The following is a 16070-nucleotide window of genomic DNA, read 5'->3' as shown; positions in this document are numbered from 1 at the left end:
AGTGTTAGATGTGCAGAAATGCTACTTGACCAAGACAACTAGGTCAGACTGATCAAGCAAGTACAATAGGCAAAAAAAAGCCAGATTTCGAGGGAAGTTGATCAAGGGGAGTAATCAAGCAGTTAAGGAGGGGACCACTGGATGTCAGAAGAAGGAGATGCGAGGCTATGAGCTAGATGGTGCGCAGCATTCTGTTATCAAGGACGACGTTCTAGAAGGGGACACGTGCTGGAATATGAGACGCAAGGACGGAGCTGAGTCACGATTTTGTTGCTGAAAAGCGTCGTCATTCTAGAAGAAGAGCACGTAGCAATCAATGAGTCGCTCACTCTCAGCATGAGCGAATATTCCCTGCCAAGATCGTTATCCAGCTGGAGGTCGTGCTGAGCCTATAAATAGAGGATGTGCCACCACACAAAAGGAGATCTGATCCTTTACTTTCCGTCTAGTTTAGCTTAGTTCTAGTGTTTAGTTCAGTTCTCTAGAATAGCTTAGTTTAGCTTAGATAAAGTAATGCTTAGTTAGAAAGGGGGATTGAAGAAGCGCTGTAGAATACTTGTTATTTGTTGACGTAGTCTTAAGTTTCCCGCCGAGGCTCTTCTCGGTTTTAATTGCTTTCTTAGTTGCCCAAGTATTATCTTAGTTTAAATTTCGCGTTGTAATGAGTTTAGTTTTAATCAAAGTTACTTTCATTTTCATCCTCGCATTTACTGCTTTAATTTCATCTTCGAGCATTTGACCCAGTAGTTAAAGTTACCTTGATCAAGCTAGCAAGTTTAATTCTGCCTAGAGTAAAATCAGTAGTTAAAAACTCCCAAGTTAACGCGTGGCAGCAGCCAACCCCCTGTTCACTATTCACGCACTTGATACGCCAACTTCTCTGTGGGATCGACCCCGAACTTGCCGCTTTACTGTTAAAGTAGTGCAAAATTGGGAGTTTTTTTTTTTTTAAAAAGCACCACGGGGGTGGAGGGTTAAGGCGGACCCACACCTGTGCATTACCAAAGTTAATTGCAACGGACAATCAAAACACCGAATCGCCCGAAAGTGACAATTCGCAACAACCAATTAGAGTACAACGAGGGCCTCCCTATCAACTAGAGTGGTCATCAATGTACTCTTAGCAATCTATTACAATTAACATCACTGGATTTCCCATCACAAAACATAACTCCATCCCTCAATTGAGACCCGCAATAGGGATACCCCCGCGATGGATAATCCCTCCCGGATCAAGTTCCTCAATGAGGCCTTCCTTCTCCCGGTCGGGGAGCCCACATGAGACACTCATTGAGCAAGTGCTTGGATCGTTCGCGCTAGGTTCATCTCGATCAAATGAAACCATAGCCACATTGTCCTTTGAGCGCCAGTGATCAATGTGTTGAGCCTTCGAGTGCGTTCCTCCCTTACGATCCTTGCCTTTCCTTTTCCGTGACACCAATTGGAACCCATCCTCATCCACACTTGGTTGACTCCCAAAGGACGCTCTAGAGCTCCGTGGATCAGCATCCATTGTGCCCTCCTTGTTCTCCTCTTGGTTGTCACTTTCGTTCTCCTTTTTCGTGTGGTCATTGTTCGGTGAGGTACCAACCCTAGTCGCCGCTTTTGGACGCCACTCTCGGCGAATGGTCTTGGGGACATGGCTAGGATGGAACACCTTTGTTGATGCTCGATGGACCTTGCCTCCTGCTCGTCCCTTCCTTCCCAATGCATAACATTCATCAATGACGTGCCCAACATGCTTACAATTCTCGCAAAACAATGGGATACGATCCCATGCCACTTTGTGTCTTGATTCTTTGCCTAGGATGTTTAGAATAATGTCCTCCGTCGGGGGGTTGGAGATATCAATCTCCACACATATCCTAGCAAAGGAGAGCCGAGTTTGATTGATTGTGGCATGATCCGCTTGCAACGGCTTGCCTAGGAGTTTGTCGATCGCCATTTGGACCATTTAACACCTTGGCATAATCAGCCACATCTTGGAATTGGAGTAAGATAAGCTTAGCATTCAAGTATTTCCAAGTGAAAGAGCCAACTAACCCCATGCCCGCAACACTCTTTTGAATTTGAGGCGTAGTAGGGAGCGAATGGGAGAACTTCCCGACTATGGCTAATCCTAGTTTTTCCGAGAGATATTCCGTTTCTAAATCGGTAAAGGAGAGAGATGGGATACCTTCGTGGCAGCTGGCCGTCCCCATAGGCTTGGCCTTGCCGGCGTCAAGAGTGATTGGCTTGGCCTTACAAGAAATGTGTGGGTTTGGAGCCCCCACCATGGACCCTGTCCCCCCGGTCTTTGGCCTCCTTCCAAGCGTTCGCCGGCGAGACCAAGTTTTCCGGCGAGAACTCCGGCGGCCATGCGTCGGGGGTGCGGTCCCCCTTGCCTCCATCGTTGCCAAAAGGGAGATGGATAGCACAAGGTGTTGATTTTGAATTCAAAATGGCACCTTCCACAAATGGACCATCATATTCTTTCCCATGTAAAGTGGCCTTTGTCTCTTTCTCCTTGTGTGAGTCACATGCATCCAAACCATCACATGCCAACCCATCCCCAAGCCTCTTCACGTGGGAGATTGTACTTGCAATGTCCACATTGTTGACCAACTCACACTCCAAGCGCGGATCCTCATGACTCCGACCAGCCGGCGCTGGTGACATTCCGGCCACCCCCTCGCCGGCAGTTCTATCCGGCGCACTCCCATCCTTTGCCATTTGAGCTAAAGAGCTCAACATCTCCCCAATAAGGGCTTGCTCATTTTCCGGCGGCCTCTTATCTTCTCCATGGTGTTTGGCGAAGAGACAATCAGCCATTTCAAAGACCATCGTTTTCTTAGCCCTACTAACCACCGAACTAACTTCTTGCCCGGCGCGTATGAGGGCGCGTCGTGACTTTTCCGGGTGCGGTGTGCCAACCCGTTTTGTTTTTGGCCGTGCAATTGAGTTGAAATTCCATTCCGGCGAGTTGAGGGGCTGCGTCGTGTGCACCAAGGCCGCAGCATCCCCTTCCGATGACTTATCACCGGACTTCACCATTTGTGGGATGCAACAATCACATTTCACCTCCCTCGAAGGGGAGGGAGAAAGAGAGGGCGAATTCTAGAGATAAGGGAGAGCTTCTCCCTCTTCGGGGTGTAAAATTGGGAGTTATAAATTACTTTGGTGGCTAAACGAGTGAGAGCGAGTTTGCATCGATCAAGTGGCAATGATATTTGCTAACTGATCCAATCGGTTCGGTTATCTTCAATATAACTTGGTCCGAGTTCGCTTGTCTTTAGAAACCTGCTCGCCAATTACTCAATTGAACATGTAAATAGTTTAATTGCTTTTCAAAAAGTAAAAAATTACCAAACAAAGAAAAAAAAATCTAATTTTCCAAAAATATTTTCAAAACACCAAACTTCTTAGGGAAATTGTTTTGTCACATGTGAATCCTCGACCTAGGAGTCTGGCGTTTCATTTTTTGTTTTCTTTTCTAAGTGTGGTATTGCGGAGAGTAGCGTTTACATGGGGCGGTGAGATTTTCGGACAAGAATGTTTGGGAGGGAAGTTGTGAAATTTCGAATTTCAAATTTTCACTTTATGGGTAGGCGTACGGTTGCTTACATCACGCCTGCAACCGTTCCCATCCCTACCTAAAATATCAATTTCCCTTCTTTTCTTTTATTTTCCAAAACCTGAACTCTCTCTCTAACTCTAAAAATCACCCAAATCCTCTCTCGCAATACCCACAGTTGTCTAACCCTAATCGAAAAATCCTTCCAACTTTTGTGAAATTTGCAGATTCTGAACATGGAGAACACACCGGAAACTGGACACCCCATCACCACCTCAAGTTCCGACGCGGCGGCGTTTATGGCAGAATTGACGAAGAAGTTTAGCAGTGCAGAGGAGGCGATGAAGGCCTTCGCTCTCTTCACGACAATGATGGAACAGGCCAAACCTTCCACAACAACAACCGCACCACCACCACTGCCGACGATTCCAGAAGTGTCGACGGCCAAACCCGCGATTTTGCATGCACCAGTCGAGCCGACCACCAGCTCGCCGGAGAAGGACGTAGCGGTAGGCAAAGACGAGGGGGTTGAGGCCGATCTGGTAGAGGATCTTGTGCAAATGGTGGTTGGTGACCAGAGGACGACACTGGTATTGGAGGGGGGAGTCCCTGTTTCTGTTGATGGTGTTCGTGAGGGGGAAACCCTATTTTGTGACGATGTGGTGATCGAGGGGGAAACCCCTGTTGTCGACAGAGTAGTTGTTGAGGGGGAAACCCCAATGAAGTTGGTGGGCGGTGAAGCCCGTGTTTCTGACCAGTTAGTTGCTGAGGGGGAAACCCCAGTTTACATTGAGGGGGGACCCCTAGTCTGTCTGAGGGAGGGGAGGCCCCTGTTACTGATGCGATTTCGGTGCCCAAAGAAAGTGGGCAAAATTGGTGGTAGATCTGGTAGAGAATCAGGAGGACGCAGACTCGCCGGTGGATAAAAGGGAGGCCAGGCATAGGGCCAGTAGGAGCTTGAGGGACGAGATCGATGTTCTCGCCCTACCCACGGAGGAGGAGTGCCTAGCCCAGGGAACAGAGGGTGAACAAGTGGAGGAAGCCCCTGGGTCTAGCGGGGAGGAGAACGAAGTAGAAGAACGCCGCCTGGCAGAGGAACGCAAAAGGAAAGTAAAGCATGCAGCTACCTCCCAGACCAAGAAGCCCAGGAAGACTGCAGTGGGCAAATCTGTTGAAACTCCGCTCCCAGCCCCTACCAAGGTTCCCTTCGCCAAGGAACAGGTCGGCCCTACTCCGGCTACCGAGTCAGAGGAAGAAGAGATGGAGGAACAAGAGGAAGAGTTGAATTTCAAGCCAACGGAGGTCTGGCTGACAAAAGGGCTGTTGGAAGCGATGGGAAAGTTTGAAGATCCGAACAGAACAGCAACCTACAAAGAGCGGTGTGGTTCTAGCAAGCTAGCAAAATCTGGGAAACGGTACGATCGTGATGAGTTACGGGAGATAGACTCAGTTGAGGAGTTTCGTCAATACATCGGTGTCATTGGGTTTGATTGGCTTTTAAAACATAGTGACGCGGAGGTGCCAACAGCATTGGCACGGGAGTTTTTCTCGACTTTCCGACTGAAACCCACCACCGATCTTGATGCGGACTCGATCACCTTCCGGCTGTTTATTGAGGAGCATGAGATGAGTATCAGAGACTGGTCCCTACGGATGGGGTTGTTCACTCGCGCAGAGGATGACGATGGCATTTGGAACGAGCGAGTTGTAGGAGCTCCGACGGTACCCTAGGGTTCAAGCCGCAGTCCGCTTGGGAATTTGTCACCCATCCTAAGGTGGGGCTATTCAAGACCAGCTATTCCAAAAGCATCCATATTGAGAACCGCATCCTACGATTTGCCCAGACATTTATAAGCTACAACCTGATGGGGACTTCCAATTCTGCTTTAACCACTGTTGGCCTCTATTTTACATGGTGCATGGCGAAAGAAGTAAAGGTACACTTGGGCTATTGGCTGGCTCAGGCTTGTCACTAGATGGCTGCCAATCCCTCTCGCCACATGTACACGTGCCACCTTCTCGGAGCTTACCTCCAGCGCAACACGATAATGAAGATAGCCAAATCCGCGCCTGAGGTAGTCATGTGCGAGCCCCCCGAGATATTCAGCGTTGATTATTTCTTCAACAAGGGTCTGCTCTACATGCACGGGAAGGATGTGTGTTTCTATGAGGTGGGCAGGATGGAACCCCAAGTGAAGCCGGAGCAGGATGGTGTCGTAGTGAACAGCGCAGAGTATGAAGAATTGAAGAAGGAAATGGGATTGATACGACAGGAGCTTGGTGGTGTCAAGGACGAGATAAAGACCCTCAGGGGTAGTATTACCAAGCTTGTGGGGAGGTCATCCATTGAGAATGAGCGTATGACGGAAGCCGTCAAATTCATGATGATGATGACCCAGTGGCTGAAGGAGAAGTTTCCCGAGCCCCAGAGGAAATTTCCCTCTGGACCCAGCAGCGTGTCCAAGCAGCAAGGGCAGGGAAGCTCATCCATCCAGCAGCCTCCACCAGCGTCCAAGCCCCTGATGACCCCGTCTGCATCGAAGCCCTTGTCTGGAAGAAGAGACAGTGAGAAGGAAGAAGAGAAGCCGGCGTCGCCGGCAAGGAAGAAAGCGAAGGTGACCCGCCCCTATGTTTCACCCCAGTTTGGCTCCCGTGGGGGCCAAACCCCGAATTGAGACCCCCAATGACCAAGTAACTTTTACCTTTCAGTTTTTCTTTTCGTTTTTTTATGTTTGTATATAGTTTTGCTGTTTTGAGTTTATGCTTTTGTGTTTGTTTTTTCAGCATGCCTAGTAGTGTATATATGTGTCTGTGTTTATATGTGTCTTCTCCCACTAAGCCCAATCTTTGGTCTAAGTGTGAGAAGTTTGTGTTTCTTTTAGGCATGTTTTGGCTTTTGTTCTGTAGTAATTTCTCCCACTTAGCCCATTGCTCGGTCTAAGTGTGAGAAGTTTGTTTTACTTGTGCTTGTTTGTTGTTTTGTATTGTGCTTTTTGTGTTTGTTTAGGTCTGTTATTCCTTCCCTGTTTTCCCCCTTCACTGTGATAGCTTGGGGACAAGCTTGAGTGAAGTGGGAGGGGGAGGGAGTTAGCGGAGTTTTTGTTGAGTTTTTGTTAATGTGAATAGGAGTCTTTAGGTCTAGGTCTTTGTGTGTCGCATGAGCTAGTGAATACAATACAGCAAGATTCCCTTAGTAAGAGCAATTGAAGATGTGATGCATGTCAACTTTGAGGCCTTTTTCCTTAATAAGCTGAATTCGGTTTGAATGAAGTAAGGACGATAGAGGATGCCTTAGATAGCCTAGTTGTGAAGCCCTACTATAAATGTGAGTTATAAGCCTATACACTTAGAGCTAACTTGTATAAAAAGGGGCCACCACTTGATTGCTTAGGGAAAAGAGTCCGAAGAACGAAAAAATAATAGAGGGTTTCTGGAGGTATAAGCTGGACGAAGTCCAAGAAAAGGAGGTATAAGCTGGACGAAGTCCAGGGAGTCCAGGGCCTTCCGCTTTTAACTAATGCACCAAGTACAGAGTGAGAAGCTCTCCCTTCTCTCTAGAATCCGCCCTCTCTTCCTCCCTCCCCTTTGAGGGAGGTGAAATGTGATTGTTGCATCCCAAAAATGGTGAAGGCCGATGATAAGTCGTAGGAGGGGGATGCCGCGGCCTTGATTCACCCGGTGCAGCCCCTCTCCTCGCCGGAATGGAACTTCCACTCAATAGCACGGGCAAAAACGAAAAGGGTTGGCACGTCGCACCCGGAGAAATCACGACGTGCCCTCAAACGCGTCGGCCTCGAAACTGGTTTGGAGGTTAGTAGGGCTAAGAAGAAGATGGTCTTTGAAATGGCTAATTACATCTTCGCCAAACACCATGGAGAAGAAAATGAGTCGCCGGAAAATAAGAGAGTCCTTATTGGGGAAATGTTGAGCACTTTAGCTCAAATGGCAAAGGATGGGAATGCTCCAAAGCGTGAAAGGATTGGGCTCGACCACGAGGTGGTGGCCGGATCATCGCCGGCACCGGATGGCCGGAATCTTGGTGAAGCACTAAAGGAGTTGGAGTTGGTCAACCACCCACATGATGCAAGTACCACACCCCACGTGAATCCTCCTATGCTAGATGTTGGGGTGGCATGTGAGGGTGTGGTTGCATGTGACTCACAAAAGGAGGATAGGCCAAACTTCACTCGCAAACTCCTAGGCAAGCCATTACAAGCCGACCATGCCACAATTCATCAAACCTGTCTCTCCTTCGCTAGGATATGTGTAGAGATTGACATCTCTATCCCCCCGATGGAAGAGATTATCATCAATATCCGAGGAAAAGAGTCAAGATACAAAGTGGCATGGGACTGTATTCCGTTGTTTTGTGCCAATTGTAAGCATAATGGGCACGTGAAAGATGATTGTCATGCATCGGGAAGGAAGTCACGTGGAGGAGGCAAGGATAGCCGTGGACCAACAAAGGAGGCTTACTCGAACCTTGTCCCCAAGGCCACCCGCCGAGAGTGGCGTCCAAAGGCGTCAACTAAGGTTGGCACTTCACCGAACATTGATCACAAGAACAAGGGGAAAGAAAGTGCCAATCAAGAGGAGAACAAGGAGGGCACAATGGATGCTGATCCGCCGAGCTCAAGAGCGGCCTTTGGGAGTCAACCAAGTGTGGATGAGGATGGGTTCCAATTGGTGTCACGGAAAAGGAAAGGCAAGGCTCGTAAGGGAGAAACGCAATCCAAAGCTCAACACATCGATTATTGGTGCTCAAAAGACAACTTGGCTACGATTTCATTTCTTCGAGATGAACCTAGCGCGAACGAGCCGAGCACTTGCTCAATGAATGTCTCATGTGGGCTCCCCGACCGGGAGAAGGAAGGCTTCATCGAGGAACTTGATCCGGGAGGGACTATCCATGGCGGGGGTATCCCTATTGCGGATCTCAATTGAGGGATGGAGTTATATTTTGTGATGGGAAGGTTCCGTCATTTCAATTGTAATAGAATTGCTAAGAGTAGATTGATGACCACTCTGATTTATAGGGAGGCCCTCGTTGTACTCTAATTGGTTGTTGCGAATCGTCACTTTTGGGCGATTCGGTGTTTTGTTTGTTCGTTACAATTGACTTTGGCAATGCACAGGTGTGGGTCCACCTCAACCCTCCACCTTCATGGTGTTTATATAAAAAAAGCTGGACGAAGTCCAGGGGGAATGAAAAATATATAAAGGGAAATTCGGAGGTACAAGCTGGACGAAGTCCAGGGAAAAATATATATAAAAGGGGAATAGAAGGAAAAAATCTAGGGGCAGGAGGCAATAGTAACCTGACCCAGAAAAAAAATAAAAATAAAAAAAGAAGGAAAAAAAGAGGGACTGTAGGAAGGAGAAACTCTCATAACCCGAAGCATCAGTGGTGTGACATTGACTTAAGAGTGAATCGGTCCTAACATCCCTGGTGAGGAATGAGCGATCGAGTGAATCCAACAATTGGGAAGTCAATAGGCTATCTTGACGAACTGACAGACCGATTAAGTAAAAGAAGGGAAGGGGAGGATTTGGAGACTGTAGACGAATCGGATAGACCTTAAGCTTGTGGGGACGGCTGCCTAAAAGTTGAAACTAATTCATGCCTTTGTATTTTCTTTAAGTTTTTGTTTTCTTTTTGTTAGTCTGTTAGTGTGTCTAGGTCTAGGAGTTTGTATCTTGTTTGTGTCTATGGAGTCGGTCATAGGCTAACCATGCATTCAAATTCGCCTTATTTCTTTTTCTTGTTTTTATACTTGAGGACAAGTATGGTTTAAGTGTGAGCAGTTTGATAAGGCTAATTTCATGCATTAGTTAAAGGGTGGAATTCATGCATTTACGGGGTCTAACGCATTTTTTAAGCCAGATGTGTAGAAGGTTTCGCCAGGTCTAGGAAGAAAAGAGGACAATTGCATGGCGGAAGGAAATTGGCGATAAAGTGAGCGATATGAAGGAAAAATGACCTGACGGAGGAGATCGCAAAGCTGAAGGGCAGAATTGAGATTTCTGCGAAGGCTTCTAGAAGATCACCTCCGCACCTATAAAAACTAAAAAAAACTTTTGCTTTCGGCTTTGAGCTCACTTTACACTTCTACACACTTGAGAATTCCGGGAATATGCAGGGGTTTCGGGTTTTACTTTCCGTTAGTTTTTGGGTAGCACCGTCCTCACGTGGGGCGAAGATACAATTTATTGTTTTAATTTCATTTTGTTGCTGTGAATTTCACCGAGCTTCGCTGTTCGAAGCTCGGCTATGTTTTCCGTCAAACTATCGTGATCTATGAAATTCCTGTTTTCTGCTTTGATGCTGTTGATTTCGTGGCATGGATGGTATTTGTTTTGAGTTTGTCGTTGTTTACTGATCTAGATGCTTTTCGCGCTGATCTGTAGAGTCGGAGTAGAGCAGTGGTTAGTTGTTGTGATCGGAACAGATTAGTCAAATCAGAGTTTATGGAGTTGATTTTGTTTGTGGTTGGGTTTAGATTGCTTGGATCCGGAGTAGAATAAGCATCCGGCAGGTGGATCTGAAACAGAGTTGATCGTAGTTGATGTCTCGTTTCCGTGTTTTTTTTCCTTCGTCTAGTATATGTAGATCTGTTTTATTTTCGACTAATCGCAAGTATCCGACGTCCGAACTTTTACATTCTGTTTGAATCTGAATATTTACTTTGTTCGCTTCATGTTCGTGTTTAAATCAGGTAATGAGATATACGTCGTTATTAGTTAAATCCTTAGTTTGTTATCTGCAGCTTTATTTCCGTAGTTGCTGTTTCTGGAAGATGGTCCCCACTGCACATTGCTTTCTGTTTAGCTAAATTAGGTAGCCGTTTACTAGGTCCAGGAAGTTCGTTTGAGTTATTGCTGTTTAAATGATAATCCGTGTCTGCATGATGTTTTCGATTTCCTAGGTCTAGTGTTAGATTTTATCCCTAGGTCTAGTAATAGTTGCCTCAACCCAAATTTGCGTGGCAGCAGCCATTCACCTTTCCAGTGTCTTTTGAATGTATTCTTACGCGTTCATCTTTGTGGGATCTATCCCTACTTCCCTGTACTAATTCATAGTATAACGGGTTGAGGGTTTTTGAACGTGGAATTAGTGTGTCCGACGACCGAGACTTCCAGAATCCTCTGAGTCCCTAGACCTTGTGATCTAGCGGATTCTCTGGATCTGAGAGCTTGACCTAGCACAAAAGCACACATTGTTTCCTTAGGCAGTTTCAGTGATCCCTCCAAGGAGCATCCCTTTGCCTTCCTGGGTTCCAACTTCCATTAGGATTCCAGCTTCCCATAGCATTTGTCTGAGCTTGGATATCCCCCTCATTTTGCTGACCATAGCACTGGTACACCTCCTCCGGACCTGGCGTTTGTTTGATCTTCTCTCCTGGGTCTGAGGAATTATTCTTGCCTAAAGCAATCAGAATTGCTTTCTCCAGCTTATCTATCCTTGCATCTATTCGGTCTTCACCCGGCACGTTCACTGCCTCCACGCTTCCCCTCTTAAGGATGGTGCGAGGAGAGTCGTACGCCTTCTTAGCATCGATAAGCCTACCCAAAATTTCTCGGGCCTCACTTACTCGTTTCTTGGTAAAATTTCCTCCGCTCGAGGAGTTTAATAAATCCTTGGATTCCGGATTCGCCCCTTCATAAAAGATGTTGTAAACCTCTGCTTCGCACATTCGGTTGTTAGGGCATGAATCAAGCAATCCTTTGAAACGCGACCAATACTGGCTCAACGCCTCATCATAATCTTGTCGGCAAGCCACAATCTCCTTCTTGATTGTATTCGTTTTGTTCGATGGGAAGAAATAATCTAAGAACAATAGCCTGAAATCCGCCCACGAGCTTATAGAGTTTGCCGGCAGCCTCAATAGCCAGGTGTTCGCCTCTTCCTTTTGTGCGAAAGGAAGAGCACGCAACCTATAATCTTCCTCGGTCGAGTTAGGTGGCCTCTTCTGTATGCTGCAGAGTTTGCAAAACTCGTGTAAGAACTCGTAGGGACATTCTATCTTGCGGCCGTAGAAGTGTGGCATAACCGCCAGTACATTGGTTTTGATGTCTATCAATCTCTGAGCTTGGGTGATCACTATTGCTTGTGTCGGCTCGCCGTTCAAATGAGCTTTAAGCGAACCGATCTCGGGATCGTTGTCTGGTTCAGCCGCCATTTTGACTGTTCCTTCTTCGTCTGAGTCTGCGGTTGACTCAACTTCTTCCTTAATGGGTGGGACTAGGTCGTCGTCACTTTCCGAACTCAGCTGGACCGAATCTTGAGCCTCTACTCATAAACTGAAAAGAAAACGAAAAACAACAAATGAAAAACTATGTATGCCAAAAATCTCTAGATGCAAACATAAATAACACCATCCCTCCCCTGCAATGGCGCCATTTGAAGCGAACGCAGGATTGTTGTTCTTGATGATGTGTGTGTGTTTAATTCTTAGGTACAGAGGATTCGCTAGAGCACATGGTCTAGAAGATCGTGAACTTTCAGAATACAGTCATTGTCACAACAACCTCGCCTCAAAACCTCAACCCTCTACACTATTGGCTAGTATAGGGAAGTCGGGATCGAATCCACGAGGATAGAAGGGTCGGAATGCATTGAGAGAACTTTTGGAGGGTTTGGCTGCTGCCACGCAACATGAGGGTTGAGTTTTAACTACTAGGCCTGGGAAATGAAATCTAGTCTAATCTGACTACTAGATCGGGAGAATTGAAAGTACGTGAAACATAAATGCATGCATGATTCAAGTCCATAAACAACTTGAGAATTTTCACCAAATTCCTAGGTCAAGTAAAAGAGTTTCCTAGAATAACCAAACAAAAAAAGCAATGCGAAAGTAAACGACAAAACAGATTACCTTAAATAGCTACTGACAAAAGTTGCAACTAACAAACTAAAGCAACGCGACTACAACTACCATCGATTTCATCTTCTCCAACAAGCAAGCACGAAATGAATAGAACAGAACATGAAAACAGAGCATACTTCAGATCGAACGATGAACACTTCAATTAAACTAAAACTATCAGATCTAATCTACTGGACCAAGTAAATAAGCAATAACAGGGTTTTCCATCCAGATCCAAACACACGTACTCCAGATTCAAACAATTACAAAATTCTAAGCTAGATCTACCAGAATCGGCACCAAACAAACCAGATCCACAACTTTCAACATCATTTCAACTCCGATCCAACCTCAATTCAGCAAATCGACTCCAATCAACATCGATCTCAACTCCGATCAACAAAGCAATTGCGAAAATCATCCAAACAATAAATCAGAGCAGTGACCATCAAAGTAAACCAAAAAAACTGAAAACGAAACTATATTAACCATGAACTTCAAACGAGTCACCAACAATCGCCGAATTTCCGGCAAGGAAATCGGCGAGATAAAAGTACGTGGGGAAAAGTACTTCTCTGAGTGGTGTTACACTTCCAAATGAACAAAACACACCACACTAACTACCCCAGATCTTCCATTGTGCCAAGTGCGTGAGCTATGTGAGAGAAATTTAGAGTGAGCCGAAATAACCAAGGAAATTATCTAACTAAGTGCTCTCCCTTTTCTTCGTAAGCTTCCTGGTATTTATAGGCGTGGCTCAAATCCCTAGGGCAACGGTCTTCTTGATTTGACGATTGTGCCCTTTGCGGATTTCGCTCTTTTTTTCTTCACATTTCTCTTCTGTTTCCTCTGCCCTGGTAATTGTTCTTCGTTCTTGGGTCTGGCAGATTTTTCACGCACCTGGACTTATAAATGCATGTTAGTACCATATAAAATACAGAATTTATATATAAAATAGATGCACGAAACGAGCCTTATCACATATCAAAATCGTGAAATTTAACCTCATATCAAAATCCATGGACTATAATAAGCAATTTAACAATCACACGATTATAAGTAAATATTTACCGTTTATGAAATCAGTAAACTGAACGTTAGGTTGAACATCATTCTCCATGAATTCAATGAAGATGGAAGATTTAATGAAGAATTACAGAGATTGAATATCTACAAGAATAACAGAGATTTCATATCCGCGGAATTGAAAAAAGAGATTGAAAGTAGCAGCACGCGATTTGGAAGAATTACACAGATTGAAATTAGTAGAATGAAAGTAGCGCAAGCGATGAGAGAATTACAAAGATTGAAGGCAATTTTTTGCTTAAGACTTAATAGATTAACTGCTGAAATTGAAGAAAGAGAAGAGGTAATATCGTGATTTACGTTTAGAGAGAATCTACTAGAATTTTGATTTCCAATTATAGCCTTATGCATTATTTTTAATTTTTTTTATTTAAAATCAGGACTACCACGTGGCAGAATAAGAATGAATCTGGTTTGAAATCTAAAAGCATCCATAATAGGAAGGACTTCCACACGGACTAGCACTAGGACTTCCCAAAAACACCTTCTGCCACTACACTAGGACTTCCCACCGCACTGCCACATCACTAGGACATCCCACTGCACAATAGTGGACAAGCACTAGGACTAGCCGACGCCCTAGCCAATAAAATAAATTGAAAAATACTATTAATTCATTTTAATTGTTGGTGTTTATCAAATATACAAAAAATGAAGTGCAATGAGTTGTAAATATTGAGTATAAATAAAAAAGTAAAAAAAAAATTAAAAAAATACTCCCTCCGTCCCATCTCATGTGATGGATTTCTTTTCGGCATGAGAATTAAGAAAATGATATGTATTGAGTTAAAGTAGAGAGAGTAAAGTATGAGAGAGGAAAAAGTAAGAGAGATAAAGATAGAATAAAATAAGAAATAGTGAATAAAGTAAGAGAGAGTGAATAAAGTAAGAGATGGTTGAAGTTTTGTTTTTAGCTAAAAAGGAAATCAATTACTTGAGATGGGACAACCCAAAATGGAAAGTTGATCACTTGAGATGGGACGGAGGGAGTAAAAAAAATGGGGCGTCATACCTCTTGTCCGTCGTCTGTCCACAATAGCGGACGAGCGCACGAACAATGAGGCGGACGTCCGCCTTATCCGATGGACGACCTCTCGTCCGCCTGGGACGTCCGTCACCCGCTCGCCGCCCACAATAGTGAACTAGCACACGGACTAGCGGCTAGTCCGCGAGCTAGTCCTCTATTGTGGATGCTCTAACGACTGTCCTTGGTGGTATAGTGTCATCCTACATGGTGTTGTCATTTTAACATATCCCTATAAGTATAGGGGTACTTATATATAATCAGTTCCCTTAATACTGTTATAAAAATATTAGTCCTAATTCCATAGTTTCTTTAATCTCAAGTTACAGCTTTTTTTTAAATAAAAAACAGCCATTGTGGGCGGGGGTTTAGGCAGACCCCCAACCCGTGAATAAGCTCAAAATGTATTGTTCCAAAACATGATCCTAGCCAAAAAATTACTACAATTCAAAATAAGAACATGAAAATGTAAATCAGAGGTCCCACAAGTCGGGGTCCTCCATGCTATCAAAGGTAAACTAGGAACTAAATAAACAAAAGGAAGAAGCAAATATAAAGTAATGTAAACTACCATGTGAACAATCTCAAGTTGCAGCTTAATTTTAGTTTAATTTTCTGGTATATTAAAAGAAATACTTTTTGCAAACATTATTAAACTAGTTTTTGTCTGAGTGTTATAAAAATGTAGTAAAATGAATAATTAAAAAGTAAGTGATCAAAGAAATCGGACTATAACAGTGAAGAAAAGAAATATCTAAATAAAAATGCGTTGCCGTTTTAGGGTCCCAATTAATTTTAATTAGTAAGAACTCCGTCTAAAAAATAGAGCATATTTGCTATTTTTGGTTGTTTACGAAAAATAGAGCACATTTAAAAAAGAAAAGATTTCAACAACTTCTCTTACTTTTTCTCCTTTTCCCTTACTAATAATATGGACCCCACATTCCACTAACACTACTTTTCTCTTACTTTTTTTCATTCTCTCTCAGCACCAGCAATGGAGGCCGATCGCAAGGGTCGAGCGATCGGCATCCCCATCGACTGTCATAGGCCACCATTGCGGGGAGGGAGCCCATCTCCAACCCCCAACGCCTCTGCCCCATGCCCGATCTATCACTCCAGCCGATACCTCATCGGCTCGGCATCGGCCCTGCGATGGGCCTCCATTGAGGAGGCTCGGGCCGTTAGCGGAGCCGATTTTCATATTTTTTAAAAAAAATAATTTTTTAATTTTCTTCTCCTATTATAAATACCTCAATCTCCTATCCTTTATTTCACGTAGGCACTAATGTTTTATTATAATTTTATTTAAATTCGCTTCTAGTTGTATTCTGTTTCCCAATATTGTAATACATCGAAGAATTAATTTAAATTCAAACCAAATCTTCGTTGTATTATAGATAGGGGAAAAACAACGAAAATTTTATAAAAACACTAAAAAAACACCGCCACCGCCTACTCGGTGGCGTCATCAGAATCCGCAACATCTTCTCTATCATCTACACCTCCATGTTCCTGTTCAACACCGAAACCGGGGTAG

This window comes from Salvia splendens, chromosome 18 (assembly GCF_004379255.2).
Source record: "Salvia splendens isolate huo1 chromosome 18, SspV2, whole genome shotgun sequence".
NCBI classification, from domain to species: Eukaryota; Viridiplantae; Streptophyta; class Magnoliopsida; order Lamiales; family Lamiaceae; genus Salvia; species Salvia splendens.
Note: the sequence above shows the minus strand (reverse complement) of the source record.